The 16,680-nt window shown below is 38.7% G+C and overlaps 1 pseudogene; it reads left to right on the top strand.

Moving 5' to 3' along the window:
- The first annotated feature begins 4,228 nt into the window (after positions 1–4,228).
- Positions 4,229–13,575, top strand: LOC123939151 (annotated as a pseudogene).
- Positions 13,576–16,680: the final 3,105 nt, after the last annotated feature.

A 16,680-nucleotide genomic window follows, 5' to 3' on the forward strand; every position in this document is an offset into this window, starting at 1 on the left:
TAAACTTACATTTGTCCTTAAAGAAGAGGGAAAATTTAGCTAAAAAGATAAAGTAAAAGGGATAAGTGTGGACATGGGATATTGGCATAGAGTATGAATTCTGGGAATACAAAGGAAGGGCAAATAGAGACTTTAGAATAACTTGCTTAGTGATTCAATGAGGTTAATGACTGAAAGGCAAAGAAAATCTTAAATTCGACCTCTGGGAAAATGATAGTGGTGCTGACCAAAAAAAAAAAAAAAAAAAAAAATCAGAGCATGCACTAGTAGATAGTTTTGAAAAACCCTGATTATATTTGATGGGCCTCCAATGAAGCAATCTAGTCTGACCAGGCATTCCATACTAAACCCCATGACATTGGGGAATTAGGAAGATCTCAGCCCTGCTCACAACTGGACAGGCTGAGGAAAAACAGCCTATCAAGACCTACTCAGTCACCTGTTTTGGTTTTTTCTTACTGAAATTATTTATGTTTTCATTAACAGTATATTCAGCACTAATTGGCAGCAGTAATTTTGAGTATTTTATACTTTCTAAGAGATTTCATTGACAGAAAAGAAATTACAAATAAGCATCTTGGTAAAGGAAGTAACCCAGTTTTCCCAGATTGTGAAATTCTGTTTATGCTAACTATATAATTATTTTTCAATAGTACTTGTTATGTTCAATCTTGGTAAATATATAATTTACCCAGGAGTAGGACAGTGTTGTTTGACTGTGACCTAGTTCTTCCTGTATATCATTTATCAAGTAGACATAATTATGTTAAAACTCTTCTCTATATTCCAACAAAATCAAATGCTGGGAAATGCTTTGAAGCCCATAAGTGATCATAAGTCAAAATAAACATACCTTGATGAAGTCCCAAAAGTTCATTTTTGCTTTTGTTTCCTTGGCCTTTGGAGACTTATCTTGAAAGAAGTTGCTGTGGCTGATATCGAAGAGGTTACTGCCTATGTTCTCCTCTAGGATTCTGATAGATTCCTGTCTCACGTTGAGGTCTTTTATCCATTTTGAGTTTATCTTTGTGAACGGTGTAAGAGAATGGTCGAGTTTCATTCTTCTACATATTGCTGTCCAGTTTTCCCAGCACCATTTATTGAAGAGACTGTCTTTTTTCCATTGAATATTTTTTCCTGTTTTGTCGAAGATTATTTGACCATAGAGTTGAGGGTCCATATCTGGGCTCTCCACTCTGTTCCACTGGTCTATGTGTCTGTTTTTATGCCAGTACCACGCTGTCTTGGTGATCACAGCTTTGTAGTAAAGCTTGAAATCGGGTAATGTGATGCCGCCAGTTTTGTTTTTGTTTTTCAACATTTCCTTAGCAATTCGGGGTCTCTTCTGACTCCATACAAATTTTAGGATTATTTGCTCCAGCTCTTTGAAAAATATCGGTGGAATTTTGATCGGAATGGCATTAAAAGTATAGATTGCTCTAGGCAGTATAGACATTTTAACAATGTTTATTCTTCCAATCCAAGAGCATGGAACAGTCTTCCATCTTTTTGTGTCTTCTTCAATTTCTTTCATGAGTGTTCTGTAGTTCCTCGAGTACAGGTCCTTTACTTCTTTGGTTAGGTTTATGCCCAGGTATCTTATGGTTTTTGGTGCTATAGTAAATGGAATCGATTCTCTAATTTCCCTTTCTGTATTTTCATTGTTAGTGTATAAGAAAGCCACTGATTTCTGTACATTGACTTTGTATCCTGCCACGTTACTGAATTTCTGTATGAGTTCTAGTAGTTTGGGGGTGGAGTCTTTGGAGTTTTCCATATAAAGAATCATGTCATCTGCGAAGAGAGAGAGTTTGACTTCTTCCTTGACAATTTGGATACCTTTTATTTCTCTTTGTTGTCTGATTGCCGTTGCTAGAACTTCTAATACTATGTTGAACAAGAGTGGTGAGAGTGGGCATCCTTGTCGTGTTCCTGATCTCAACGGGAAGGCTGCAAGCTTTTTCCCATTGAGGATGATATTTGCTGTGGGTCTTTCATAGATAGATTTTATGAAGTTCAGGAATGTTCCCTCTATCCCTATACTTTGAAGCGTTTTCATCAGGAACGGATGCTGGATTTTGTCAAATGCTTTTTCTGCATCAATTGAGAGGACCATGTGGTTCTTCTCTCTTCTCTTATTGATCAAGATCAAAAGCTTCTGCACAGCAAAGGAAACAGTCAACAAAACAAAGAGGCAACCCACGGAATGGGAGAAGATATTTGTAAATGACAGTAAAGACAAAAGGTTGATATCCAGGATCTACAAAGAACTTCTCAAACTCAACACACACAAAACAGATAATCATATCAAAAAATGGGCAGAAGATATGAACAGACACTTCTCCAACGAAGACATACAAATGGCTATCAGACACATGAAAAAATGTTCATCATCACTAGCCATCAGGGAGATTCAAATTAAAACAACATTGAGATAGCACCTAACACCAGTTAGAATGGCCAAAATTGGCAAGACAGGAAACAACGTGTGCTGGAGAGGATGTGGAGAAAGGGGAACCCTCTTCCACTGTTGGTGGGAATGCAAGTTAGTGCAGCCACTTTGGAGAACAGTGTGGAGATTCCTCAAGAAATTAAAAATAGAGCTTCCCTATGACCCTGCAATTGCACTGCTGGGTATTTACCCCAAAGATACAGATGTAGTGAAAAGAAGGGCCATTTGTACCCCAATGTTTATTGCAGCAATGGCTACGGTCGCCAAACTGTGGAAAGAACCAAGATGCCCTTCAACGGATGAATGGATAAGGAAGATGTGGTCCATATACACAATGGAGTATTATGCCTCCATCAGAAAGGACGAATACCCAACTTTTGTAGCAACATGGACAGGACTGGAAGAAATTATGCTGAGCGAAATAAGTCAAGCAGAGAGAGTCAAGTATCATATGGTCTCACTTACTTGCGGAGCATAACAAATAACATGGAGGACATGGGGAGATGGAGAGGAGAGGGAGTTGAGGGAAACTGGAAGGGGAGATGAACCATGAGAGACTATGGACTCTGAAAAACAACCAGAGGGTTATGAAGGGGCGGCGGGAGGGGGTGGGGTGGGGTGGGAGGTTGAGGAACCAGGTGGTGGGTAATAGGGAGGGCACATACTGCATGGAGCACTGGGTGTGATGCCAAAACAATGAACACTGTTATGCTGTAAATAAGCAAATAAAAATAAATTAATTAATTAAAAAAAAAAAACAAACACACAAGCAAGCAAAAATACTATTTCTGGCATTTCTGGTGACTTAGTGGGTAAGGGTATAGCTTATACTTAATTCTTCAGATGAATAAAATTTTCCAAAAGTAAAAAAAATAATAAATAAATAAACATACCTTATGGTAGAAAAATGATTGTTAAAAGAATCTAGTTTGGTACAGGCACAATATCCAGTGTTCAAAGTCTGGATTCCAGCCCTAAGCTGATAATGCATTTTGCTCATATTTTCACTGAAAGCAACATGCTAGATCTTTTTTTTTTAATTGCAAAAAATATATTTTGGAAGAACTCACTACATAAGGTGACAGGATTCCAAAATCAAATTTCATGAAAATGTACATCACCATTTCTTTGTACAATAAGTGAGAAAAATCTGCAATATAGAAGAATAGAGGAAAAGAAATATGGAGGGCCATGGAGAAAGGGGTGGGGGGCCAACCACATCTGTAAGAGCAAACCTGGAAGTCAAGCAGATGCTAGATCTAAAGAGAAATTGTGGAGCTCAACAAAGACACTCCCTTCCATCATAAATCTTATGGTTTAAGGAGTGAGACATATGAAACCATATAGTCACACAAATGATGAAATCTAGGTTTCATTCCAGGCTGTGATGAATAGAATTTGGAAGAAAAGTTTATAATAGAACCTAGCCAGCCTAGGTATACCCCAAACCCTCAGAAAACTGCACTTGATCTGGAAAACGGACATCATGTAACATAGAACTTAAATAACAGGACCCTGCTTTGCTTTTATGGAAAGTTAGAAAATTTTCAAGGCTCTGGGCATTCTGAAATCTGTTTCTCAACTTCTTATGACTCTACTTCAGACATACACAACCCACTGACTACACCAAGACTCACATGAAGGCAGGAGAGAGTAAGATGCAATCTGGCTAATTTTGCCATTATTAATATTATCATTATTATTAATAATAATAATAATCTTAAACTACCTCCACACCTAAAAGAAGCCTAACTCATCAAGTCAATTAAACACGCAATGACAGAAGGTCCTTTACTCAAGCCTTTTGTCTCTGGACATTCTAGTATGTGATCACATTGGTATATGATCTCTTGGTTTGAAGATGATCCAGATAAAATGCTCTAATAAAGGATGGATATGTTAAGATAGATGGCTATCTATCTTTCTAAGCATTTCTAAGCATTTTATAACTATCAGAGTAGAAGATTAAATATAAATAGGATAGTCTAAAAAGGAAAAAAAAATACATAGTAAATTTGAGGGAAAGGAATCCTAAGGACTTTCCCTGTATCCATCAATGGCATAATAGCTGTAGCTAATAGTTAAGAATAGTAAGAACTCAAACAACAAGAACCCTACAAGATCACATAGAAAGGAAACTCACTCCTTCATTGATAATCTGAATTTACTATAGATCACGTAAATACACTAAGTGTTTTCCCTGGATAGAAAACAAGGTTAATTAGATTAAAAGCTGAAATGATCATAAATGTGTATAACAACAAATTACAGCCATAATAGTTAATTTTCCCCTTAAATTATAATGTTCAGAGCCAAAAGAATTAAGTAGAGTGTTTTGAAATTATAAAAATAAATTTTCTGTAAATTAAATTAGCATTTTTTCATAGCCAAATAAAGTCTCTAATATCTGACTTGGAAATAATTGTAATATTTATATTACTAATGAAATCACTAAAAGGATGAGAATGGAATAACATGATTTTTCAAAATAGTGAAAAAATTGGATAATGTGCAGTTTGAAATTGTGACTTATCAACTCTGTCATATTTTAAAATTGTAAAAAACAACAAAAACTACAACTGTCCAGTTTATTTTAACATATGAAAATACCTCTAGTACATGAAATTAATGATATTCATTTTAATATGTATACTCTCGGACACCTGGGTGGCTCAATGGGTTAAGCTTCTGCATTCGGCTCAAGGTCCTGGGATCGAGCCCCGCATCAGGCTCTCTGCTCAGCGGGGAGCCTGCTTCCCCCTCTGTCTCTGCCTGTCTCTCTGCCTACTTGTGATCTGTCTCTCTGTCAAATAAATAAAAAAAAATCTTGGGGAGGGGGGGAGCAAGATGGCGGGGAAGTAGGAGGAGGCACCATTTCAACCTGTACCCTAAAGTGAGCTGATTACCCACCAAAGAACTCCGACCACCCATGAAATCAGCCTGAGATCAGAATTATACACGTCTGGATCTCTACTGGAGCAGAAGACGCCAGTGGCAGGTAAAGCAGACTGGGAGCATCGGACTGATATTGGAAGATAAACAAAAGGGGGAGGGAGCCACCAGAGGTGACCGATTGGAAAGTAACACCCCAACACGAGAGTGCTCTGCGTCTGGGGACCAGCATTAACTTGGAGTCTGGTTGAAAGCACTCAAAAAACAAACAGCAAAGGATCGCGGTGGGGGGGGGGGTAATAGTGGGAACCTGGGCGGTTAGGGTCAGGGACCTAAGTCCCCGGACCCAGGACAGCCTCCCCTGGCGTGGAGCCAGAGAGAGTGCGGCGGAGAAATCAGGTCTCCGTCCCTGAGCCGCGAGTGCACCTGAATGCCAGCGCGCCTGAGAACGAGTGGGGTCTGTCTTCCGTGAGGGGCTGGGAGCCTGGCCTGACGGCAATCCTGAAACGCGCGGGTCCCACACCCTCCCTTGGGGTAAGTGCTCATAGGCGCTAGCCTGGAGCTCTGGCAGCAGGAAAAACCAGACATTCCCAGCCCGGGACAGCGGGAAAATTTCAGTGCGAGATCTCTGCTCGGAACCTCTCTGGCGGTCTGGAGCTGCCTAGACAGCCACAGCTGCCCTGGTTTTGGGCACAACGAGGAGCTCCTGCATCCCCAGGGACAGTGACCCAGAACCAACTCTGCCAGCAGCTTTTGCAAAACAGTCTGAGGCTTCTCTCTGAGAGGGAGGTTGGGGTGCTGTTTGCTCTCCTCTAAACCTCCAAAAACCATCAAAAGCTGTCAAGGCCAGAGAAAGCAGATGAAAGAACATAAAAACCCCCAGAGAACAAAAGGCTGAAAAAAAAAAAACAGTTTCCTGAAAAAAAAAGAGCTCACCCCCTTGAGGGGAGTGGGAGGACCTAACTCAGGGAACATCATTGTCTGAAAACCCACGTGGCAGGCCCCTCCCCCAGAAAACCAACCAGGAAGGAAGGAAAAAAAAAAAAAAAGACTACAAGAGAACAACCACCACTACTTCATAAATACAACTTTTATTTTTAACTCTTTACCAATATTCTGGTTCTTTTTTTTTATACATACAGATAATTTTTTAACCTATTTACCATCACACTGAGATGTCCAGTACATCAAATTTTTTAATAACCTTCTAACCTGAAATTTTTGATACATACACCCGTGTTTTTCTTTTGTTTTTCTATTTTTTTTTAATTTTAACTTAGTTTAGTCTAGTTTATTCTTTTTTTAATCTTTATTTTCTACTATACATATAGAGTTAAACTTCAAGGTAACCCCCTTTCCCCAATCAATGCTACCCCTATAGGCAAACCAGTTTCTAATCCCCCTGTAACTTAGGAAAGTTGAGTCCCTTAACAAAAACATCAAGATACCTTCAGGAAGAATCAAAATAACCTTCCTCACCCACACTGAGAATCTATAACCATTCTCCCAATTTTTCCTTCTGTCAGTGTTTCTGTGAATTTGTGTCTGTCCTGACAATATATAAATCTTATACTTGGGGTTCTTTCTGAGGAGGTTTTTCCCTTTTTTTTGCTTATATATACATATTTTTTTCTCTTGTCATATACGTTTATCACTCTTTGTCTGTCTGTTTTTGTTTGTATACGCCACAAATCTTACCTTGTGGCCCATTTGGGCTGAGCCTTCTCTTATATCTTCCCTTTTTTTCCTATCTCTCTCTCTCTCTCTTTTTTTTTCTTCCTTTTTTCTTTCCCCCTTTTTTTTTCTTTCTTCTTCTCTATTTCTTTTTCTTTTCTTTTTTCTCTCATTTGGGTGGGGAATCCTGATTGCACAGAAGCGTTCCAGGGTGCACATTGACTGCACCACAATTGATAAGTCCAGCTGCATCTGTTTAGTCATCTCTTACCAAAATGACTAGGAGGAGGAATACCCAACAGAAGAAAAATACAGAGGATGGGCCTTCTGCAACAGAACTAATGGCTATCAACATAGACAATATGTCAGAAAAGGAATTCAGACTAACAATTATCCAGGCAATAGCTAGGTTGGAGAAAGCCATGGATGACCAAACAGAATTGATTAGGGCAGAACTGAAAGCCACCAGGGATGATGTTCACAATGTTAGGGCAGAACTGAAAGCCACCAGGGATGATGTTCAAAATGCTCTCAATGAGTTCCAGTCCAATCTAAATTCTCTAAAAGCTAGGGTAACTGAGACAGAAGATAGAATTAGTGATCTGGAGGACAAACAGATAGAGAGAAAGGATCAGGAGGAAGCCTGGAACAAACAGCTCAGAAGCCACGAAAACAGAATCAGGGAAATAAACGATGCCATGAAACGTTCCAACGTCAGAATTATTGGAATCCCTGAAGGGGAAGAAAAAGAAAGAAGTCTAGAAGATATAGTGGAAGAAGTTGTCTATGAAAATTTTCCCAATCTCACGAATGGAAACAATGTTCATGTACTAGAGGCAGAAAGATCTCCTCCCAAGATTTTAGATTCTCGAAAGTCCTCACGGCACCTTATAGTTAAAATGGGGAATTATGTTTCAAGAGAGACCCTCTTAAAAGCAGCTAGGACAAAGAAGCTTCTTACATACAGAGGAAAGCCCATTAGAATAACGTCAGACCTTTCCACAGAGACCTGGAAAGCCAGGAAGGGCTGGCAAAATATATTCAGAGTACTAAATGAGAAGAACATGCAACCAAGAATACTCTATCCAGCAAGACTGACATTTAAAATGGATGGAGAGATAAAGAGTTTCCAAGACCGGCAAGGCTTAAAAGACTATGCAACCACCAAGCCGACACTGCAGGAAATATTAAGGGGGGTCCTATAAAAGAGAAAAAATCCTAAGAATATCATTGAACAGAAATATAGAAACAATCTATAGACAGAAAGACATCAAAGGCAACACGATGTCAATAAAAACCTATCTCTCAATAATCACTCTCAATGTGAATGGCCTAAATGCGCCCATAAAACGACACAGGGCTGCAGATTGTATAAAAAGACAGGAACCATCCATATGTTGTCTACAAGAGACCCATTTTGAACCTAAGGATACACCCAGGCTGAAAGTGAAGGGATGGAGAAGCATCTTTCATGCCAATGGGCCTCAAAAGAAGGCCGGAGTAGCAATTCTCACATCAGATAAATTAGATTTTAAACTAAAGACTGTAGTCAGAGATACAGAAGGACACTACATAATTCTTAAAGGGACTATCCGCCAAGACGATCTAACAATTGTGAATATCTATGCCCCCAATATGGGAGCACCCAATTACGTAAGAAAACTATTAATCAAGATAAAGGGCCATATTGATATGAATACAATAATAGTAGGAGATCTTAATACGCCTCTCTCAGAAATAGACAGATCATCGAAGCAGAAAATTAATAAAAAAATAAGAGCATTGAATGAAACATTGGACCAGATGGACCTCATAGACATATGCAGAACATTCCACCCTAAAACAACAGAATACTCATTCTTCTCAAGTGCACATGGAACCTTCTCCAGAATAGACCACATACTGGGTCACAAAGCAGGACTCAACCGATACCAAAAGACTGACATTATTCCCTGCATATTCTCCGATCACAATGCTTTGAAACTGGAGCTCAATCACAAGGAAAAGTTCAGAAGGAACTCAAACACCTGGAAGCTAAAGACCACCCTGCTTAAGAATGCTTGGATCAACCAGGAGATCAAAGATGAACTTAAACAATTCATGGAAACCAATGAGAATGAAGACACCTCGGTCCAAAACCTATGGGACACAGCAAAGGCGGTTCTAAGGGGGAAATACATAGCCATCCAATCCTCCCTCAAAAACATTGAAAAATCCAGAATACACCAGCTGTCTCTAGACCTTAAAGAACTGGAGAATCAACAACAAATCAAACCAACTCCACATGCAAGAAGGGAAATAATCAAGATTAGAGCAGAGATCAATGAGGTAGAAACGAGAGATACAGTAGAACGTATCAATGAAACTAGAAGCTGGTTTTTTGAAAGAATTAATAAGATCGATAAACCATTGGCCACACTAATCCAAAAGAAAAGAGAGAAAGCCCAAATTAATAAAATTATGAATGAAAAGGGAGAGATCACAACTAACACCAAGGAAATAGAAACAATCATCAGAAATTATTACCAACAGTTATATGCCAATAAGCTAAGCAACCTAGATGAAATGGATGCATTCCTTGAAAGCTACAAACTCCCAAAATTGAACCAGGAAGAAATTGACAACCTGAATAGACCGATATCTAGTAATGAGATTGAAGCAGTGATCAAAAACCTCCCAAAAAACAAGAGCCCAGGACCTGACGGATTCCCTGGGGAATTCTACCAAACTTTCAAAGAAGAAATAACACCAATTCTCCTGAAGCTGTTCCAAAAAATTGAAGCAGAAGGAAAACTTCCAGACTCTTTTTATGAAGCCAGCATTACCCTGATCCCCAAACCAGGCAAAGACCCTACCAAAAAGGAGAATTTCAGACCAATATCACTGATGAATATGGATGCAAAGATTCTCAACAAGATCCTAGCAAACAGGATCCAGCAGCACATTAAAAAGATTATCCACCATGACCAGGTGGGATTTATCCCTGGGTTGCAAGGTTGGTTCAACATTCGCAAATCAATCAGTGTGATAGAACACATCAATAAGAGAAGAGAGAAGAACCACATGGTCCTCTCAATTGATGCAGAAAAAGCATTTGACAAAATCCAGCATCCGTTCCTGATGAAAACGCTTCAAAGTATAGGGATAGAGGGAACATTCCTGAACTTCATAAAATCTATCTATGAAAGACCCACAGCAAATATCATCCTCAATGGGAAAAAGCTTGCAGCCTTCCCATTGAGATCAGGAACACGACAAGGATGCCCACTCTCACCACTCTTGTTCAACATAGTATTAGAAGTTCTAGCAACGGCAATCAGACAACAAAGAGAAATAAAAGGTATCCAAATTGGCAAGGAAGAAGTCAAACTCTCTCTCTTCGCAGATGACATGATTCTTTATATGGAAAACCCCAAAGACTCCACCCCCAAACTACTAGAACTCATACAGAAATTCAGTAACGTGGCAGGATACAAAGTCAATGTACAGAAATCAGTGGCTTTCTTATACACTAACAATGAAAATACAGAAAGGGAAATTAGAGAATCGATTCCATTTACTATAGCACCAAAAACCATAAGATACCTGGGCATAAACCTAACCAAAGAAGTAAAGGACCTGTACTCGAGGAACTACAGAACACTCATGAAAGAAATTGAAGAAGACACAAAAAGATGGAAGACTGTTCCATGCTCTTGGATTGGAAGAATAAACATTGTTAAAATGTCTATACTGCCTAGAGCAATCTATACTTTTAATGCCATTCCGATCAAAATTCCACCGATATTTTTCAAAGAGCTGGAGCAAATAATCCTAAAATTTGTATGGAGTCAGAAGAGACCCCGAATTGCTAAGGAAATGTTGAAAAACAAAAACAAAACTGGCGGCATCACGTTACCTGATTTCAAGCTTTACTACAAAGCCGTGATCACCAAGACAGCGTGGTACTGGCATAAAAACAGACACATAGACCAGTGGAACAGAGTGGAGAGCCCAGATATGGACCCTCAACTCTATGGTCAAATAATCTTCGACAAAACAGGAAAAAATATTCAATGGAAAAAAGACAGTCTCTTCAATAAATGGTGCTGGGAAAACTGGACAGCGATATGTAGAAGAATGAAACTCGACCATTCTCTTACACCGTTCACAAAGATAAACTCGAAATGGATAAAAGACCTCAACGTGAGACAGGAATCTATCAGAATCCTAGAGGAGAACATAGGCAGTAACCTCTTCGATATCAGCCACAGCAACTTCTTTCAAGATAAGTCTCCAAAGGCCAAGGAAACAAAAGCAAAAATGAACTTTTGGGACTTCATCAAGATCAAAAGCTTCTGCACAGCAAAGGAAACAGTCAACAAAACAAAGAGGCAACCCACGGAATGGGAGAAGATATTTGTAAATGACAGTACAGACAAAAGGTTGATATCCAGGATCTACAAAGAACTTCTCAAACTCAACACACACAAAACAGATAATCATATCAAAAAATGGGCAGAAGATATGAATAGACACTTCTCCAACGAAGACATACAAATGGCTATCAGACACATGAAAAAATGTTCATCATCACTAGCCATCAGGGAGATTCAAATTAAAACAACATTGAGATACCACCTAACACCAGTCAGAATGGCCAAAATTAGCAAGACAGGAAACAACGTGTGCTGGAGAGGATGTGGAGAAAGGGGAACCCTCTTCCACTGTTGGTGGGAATGCAAGTTAGTGCAGCCACTTTGGAGAACAGTGTGGAGATTCCTCAAGAAATTAAAAATAGAGCTTCCCTATGACCCTGCAATTGCACTGCTGGGTATTTACCCCAAAGATACAGATGTAGTGAAAAGAAGGGCCATTTGTACCCCAATGTTTATTGCAGCAATGGCTACGGTCGCCAAACTGTGGAAAGAACCAAGATGCCCTTCAACGGATGAATGGATAAGGAAGATGTGGTCCATATACACAATGGAGTATTATGCCTCCATCAGAAAGGACGAATACCCAACTTTTGTAGCAACATGGACAGGACTGGAAGAAATTATGCTGAGCGAAATAAGTCAAGCAGAGAGAGTCAAGTATCATATGGTCTCACTTATTTGTGGAGCATAACAAATAACATGGAGGACATGGGGAGATGGAGAGGAGAGGGAGTTGAGGGAAACTGGAAGGGGAGATGAACCATGAGAGACTATGGACTCTGAAAAACAACCAGAGGGTTATGAAGGGGCGGCGGGAGGGGGGTGGGGTGGGGTGGGAGGTTGAGGAACCAGGTGGTGGGTAATAGGGAGGGCACGTACTGCATGGAGCACTGGGTGTGATGCCAAAACAATGAACACTGTTATGCTGTAAATAAGCAAATAAAAATAAATTAATTAATTAAAAAAAAAATCTTAAAATACACACACACACACACACACACACACACACACACACAAACATGTTTCTAAAAGTACATTAAATCATGGATAAGAAATATAGAAAAAATAGTAAAAACTGATTCAAGTGACCATGGAGGAGTATTTTTGTATTTGCCATTGTTCTTAAACTTTAATAAGAAACTGCTTCATTTCTACGATTTTTTAATAAATCTCTTATATGTCTGTTATCATTACAGAGAGTCATGAAGAGTGGGAATGAGACAGAAACCACAGATTTCATTCTCCTGGGTTTCTTCCCTGAATTTAAATACATCACAGCTATGGTCTCCATCATTCTCCTGATATACACGGCTGCCTTCACTGGCAACACTCTTCTGATCCTCCTCTTTGGTTTATTTCCATCTCCACACCCCCATGTACTTCCTTCTCAGTCAGCTCTCCTTAATGGATTTGACTTTGACCTCTAGCATTGTCCCCAAAATGGCATTCAACTTCTTCTCTGGATGGCGGAGCATATCATTCCTGGCTTGTGGGACTCAAATATTCTTCTCCCTGATGGTGGCCATTGCAGAATGCATCCTTATAACTCTCATGTGCTTTTATCATTATGTGGCTATATGTGATCTTCTTGGATACCCAGTCATCATCAACCCTAAGGTTTGCTTGCAGATGATTGCCATGTCTTGGGCTGGAGGGGCACTTACTTCCCTGGGACACACTGCTTTTACCTTGCATTTTAACATCTGCAGCCCCAGAGAGATTCCCCACTTCTTCTGTGAATTCATGGCGGTGCTTAGGATCGTCCGTGAGGATATCTCAGCCTATGAAAAGGCAGTGGTGATAACAAGCATCCTTGTTCTGCTGCTGCCCTTGTCTCTCATCTTGTCTTCCTATGTTCTCATCTTCCTTGCAGTACTCCGAATGAACTCCCCAGAAGGCAGGAACAAAGCTCTGGCCACCTGCTCCTCTCATCTCTGTGTGGTGGGTCTCTATTTTGGCCCAGGCATGTGCATCTACATGAGACCCGGTTCTGCCAAGACTCCAAGGTTGAGTCAGGGTCTCTTTCTGTTTGGAACTGTCCTCACTCTACTCCTAAACTCACTTGCCTACAGTCTTAGGAACAAGGAAGTTCTAAGTGCTCTGAAAAAGTTACTAGGGAGGTGTCAGTCCTTCAGGTAAATGGCAGAAATCTCACTGTCACCCATAGGCAAAATAGAGATACACCAGCAAAGGGACATTTTGTCAGTTGATTCATCATCATCATCATCATTATCCCTTCAAGATCCTGAAAAATTCAACTCACTTTACTGAGTTTATCTGCAGGGGAAAAAAATGTTTATCCTTTCCTTTCTCCATCTTAAAATTTCTTTCTGATTGTCCTACATTATGTGTTGATGCAGGACAAGGAACTGTGTACATCAATTCTCTTTATGATTCATGCTTGATGGTAATGTACACTTTAGTATTTCCAAGTTTCATGTTGATACCATAAAAAAAGATCAGTGTCTGTATCCCTAAAATGAAAAATAAAAAAATTGACAAGCACATAGATACCTCAGAATAATTCCCTGATAAAATTAATTAATGGGCATGATGATAAATCATCAGGAATCAGATAAATTTACAGTATTGCTTTGCTCCATATATCTAACAGGACTATTAATTCCTCTTACTCTTGTAAAAATAGTCTTCACTCTATGTCAGTGCTTCCAAAGAGTGGATTTCTGATCACTGGTGTTAAAATAATTTGCTGACTTCACAAAATATAGCACTTTTGTTCTCATCTCAGATTAGCAGAATTAGAATCTGTTAAATTGGGCTCAGGGATCCGACCAGGAGACTGATTAGTGATTGTCATGCTTACCAAGGGTTGTAAGTCACGGAAGTAATTACTGACCTAATTTTCTAGACATGCTTGCTAGATAATTTCCCAGTCTTAAAGTTTCCAGATCTCTTTATAATGTATATAATATAATGGGTTAAGGTGGCTAGGAAAAACCAGTATTATTTTTAAGATAGGAAAAATAATAAACTTTATGTTTTGAATAATTCATAACTTAAACATTTTGAAGACACAGTAATGAGAAAGTAAAAATAAATTTAAAAAGACTCAGATTTGTGATATAAAACAATGAATAATTGAAAATATTTATAATGATAAAATTTAAAGCATGAGGCATTATAGATGTTTCCAAAATGTTGATATTCTTCAAAAAATTGAAAATACACTATATAATAGAGAGACTGTGAACTCTGAGAAACAAACTGAGAGTTTGGAAGAGAGGAGGTTGGGAGGTTGGGTGAGCCCTGTGCTGTGTATTTAGGAGGGCACGTATTGCATGGAGCACTGGGTGTGGTGCATAAACAATGAATCTTGGAAAACTGAAAAGATAAAAGAAAAAAAAATGAACATTAGGAACTTATTACACATGTTTCTTTTTTTTCTAAAAATGACTGAAATAGGGGTGCCTGGGTGGCTCAGGTGGATAAGTGTCTACCATTGGCTCAGGTCATGATTCCAGTGTCCTGGGAGCCTGCTAATCCTGCTGCTTGCTCTCTCTCTCTCTCTCTCTCTCTCTGTATATATATATATATATATATATATATATATATATCTCTGTTAAATAAATAAATAAATAAAATCATTTAAAATGACTGAAATAACATAAAACCAGTTTTCTAGTGAATAGAAACATTCAGAAGGAGCACTAACAATCTAACAACTTCTCCTTTAAGTTCTGGAAAACTTAAAATCTTTATGTCAAATTCCAACTGTTTCAATAATATTAAACATGGCACCTTCAGAATTCCTAGAGGAATGGCTGACGGAATCCTTGAAACTGAGTCAAAATGTCACTTCACTGAAGAATAAAAATTATCTCTAAGCTATCTGAAATAAGAGCAGTGTGTCATTTAATGCATACTATCATGCAATGTTACCACTCAGTTGGTGGTGTCATAACACTATGGTACTCCAAAAGGAATCCACAGATAAGACTGTGTTTAGAAGATCACACTAGGAAAGAAAGGAGAAATACTCAGTGAGGGAAGATAGTCTGACTTGAAGAGTTTCTGTTGAACAATATGTGTTCATAAAGCATGTTATTTATGTTTGACTGTTTTAACTCCATATGTATGTGTTAAGGGTATGTTATGTATGTTACATGTGTGTTTTAGCTTCATATGTATTAACTTCATATATAACTCATGGAAGTGAACATTTTAACCCTGTGAAATTCATGGTGAATAGATTTCCAGATGGACTGGGAAGGCACTCACCTTGGAATTTACACTGTGTGTTTGTGACCCACTATTATTAGAGGGGCACCATTAAATACTGACTTAATCTTTTTTTATATATATATATTTCCTTTCAGCATAACAGTATTCTTTGTTTTTGCAACACACCCAGTGCTCCATGCAATACATGCCCTCCCTAATACCCATCACTTTGTTCCCCCAACCTCCCACCCCCAACCCCTTCAAGACCCTCAGGTTGTTTTTCAGAGTCCATAGTCTCTCATGGTTCACCTCCCCTTCCAATTTCCCTCAACTCCCTTCTCCTCTCCATCTCCCCATGTCCTCCATGTTATTTGTTATGCTCCACAAATAAGTGAAACCATATGATAATTGACTCTCTCTGCTTGACTTATTTCACTCAGCATAATCTCTTCCAGTTATATTTTAAAGGAAATAATTAAGTACATGATCATTCAGAAGAACAATGATCAATCCTAATTAAACCATGATTCTTTCATTTATTTCCATTTTCATAGTCATGATTTTAAATTGCGTTCTTCTAGTTTAACAGCTCTCCAGCATGCATATATTTTGTTGTAGAATGACCAAAAATGTCTTCTATATATAAATAAAATATGTATTTATTTATTTAAATTCAAATAGCTAAGTAATAGTAGGTACATCATTAGTATTTTTTTAATTTTTATTTATTTTTAAATTTATTTTTATTGTTCCAGAATTCATTGTTTATGTACCACACCCAGTGCTCCATGCAATACATGCCCTCCATAATACCCACAACCAGGCTTACCCAACCTACAAACCCCCAACCCTCCAAAACCCTCAAATTGTTTTTCAGAGTCCACAATCTCTCATGGTTTTCCTTCCCCTCCAATTTCCCAAAACTCCTTTCTACTCTCCATCTCCCCATTTCCTCCATGTTATTTCTTATGCTCCACAAATAAGTGAAACCCAATGATAATTGACTCTCTCTGCTTGACTTATTTCACTCAGCATAATCTCTTCCAGTCCCATCCATGCTGA

Source organism: Meles meles, chromosome 3, assembly GCF_922984935.1.
Source record: "Meles meles chromosome 3, mMelMel3.1 paternal haplotype, whole genome shotgun sequence".
NCBI classification, from domain to species: Eukaryota; Metazoa; Chordata; class Mammalia; order Carnivora; family Mustelidae; genus Meles; species Meles meles.